This window comes from Schistocerca americana, chromosome 2 (assembly GCF_021461395.2).
Source record: "Schistocerca americana isolate TAMUIC-IGC-003095 chromosome 2, iqSchAmer2.1, whole genome shotgun sequence".
In the NCBI taxonomy this organism is placed as follows: Eukaryota; Metazoa; Arthropoda; class Insecta; order Orthoptera; family Acrididae; genus Schistocerca; species Schistocerca americana.
In genome coordinates, this window is record NC_060120.1 from 1,030,926,286 (window position 1) to 1,030,927,041 (window position 756).

Sequence of the window (756 nt, forward strand, 5' to 3'; positions counted from 1 at the left end):
CTACTCAGTTTGTATATTTTGCTTACTTTTTTCATAGTTCCACACAACTTCTTCCTGTTTTCTCGATTGATCTGTGTTCAGTTTTTCAAGGCCTATCCACTGTGCCAACTTATAACTAACTCTGAGAGGGGTGCGATGGGGAGGTTCCCTTGTCAGTGACAGTAGTAATTTAAATTAACGTAGTGAGGTGGAAGTTCGTTAAAAACAGCGTGTAAAACAGATGCTGGCGGGAACACGAGCCACACACGGCTTAAGTTTTTACCTCACAAGGGCTGAGTGCACCCCGCTTACCAACAGCCCTCGGCAAACAGGATGGTCACCCATCCAACTACTAGCCCAGCCCGGCAGCGCTTAACTTCGGTGATCTGATGGGAACCGGTGTTAGCACTGCGGCAAGGCCGTTGGCCTCGACAACAAAAATCAGCAATAATTTCCCCTGAGTTTAAGCAAATTAGCTAAAACTAATGCACCAGGACGAAGCTGCTGGCGATAAAGTCCATGGAACTTCTGCCAGGTGCCACTCTAGTGACTCTAAGGCTCGATGCACACGAGAGATTTATGACCGCGAGTCCGCAGCGTCATTTTCTCGCGTGTTTCACCAGTGCGTGTGAAACAATGGAGCCGCGCACAATACGGCAGTGATGTTGGGAACCCGTCCAGTCGCCGCGAAGCTATAGTAAGTGAACACGCATTCCCAACCCAAGCAACTACTGCCTTCAGCCTGAAATGGATGCAGCCGGTTGGCCGTGGAAGGGG

The 756-nt window shown here is 49.7% G+C and overlaps 1 pseudogene; it reads right to left on the bottom strand.

Annotated features, from left to right (window-relative positions):
* Positions 1–288: 288 nt before the first annotated feature.
* LOC124597471 lies at positions 289–406 on the bottom strand (annotated as a pseudogene).
* Positions 407–756: the final 350 nt, after the last annotated feature.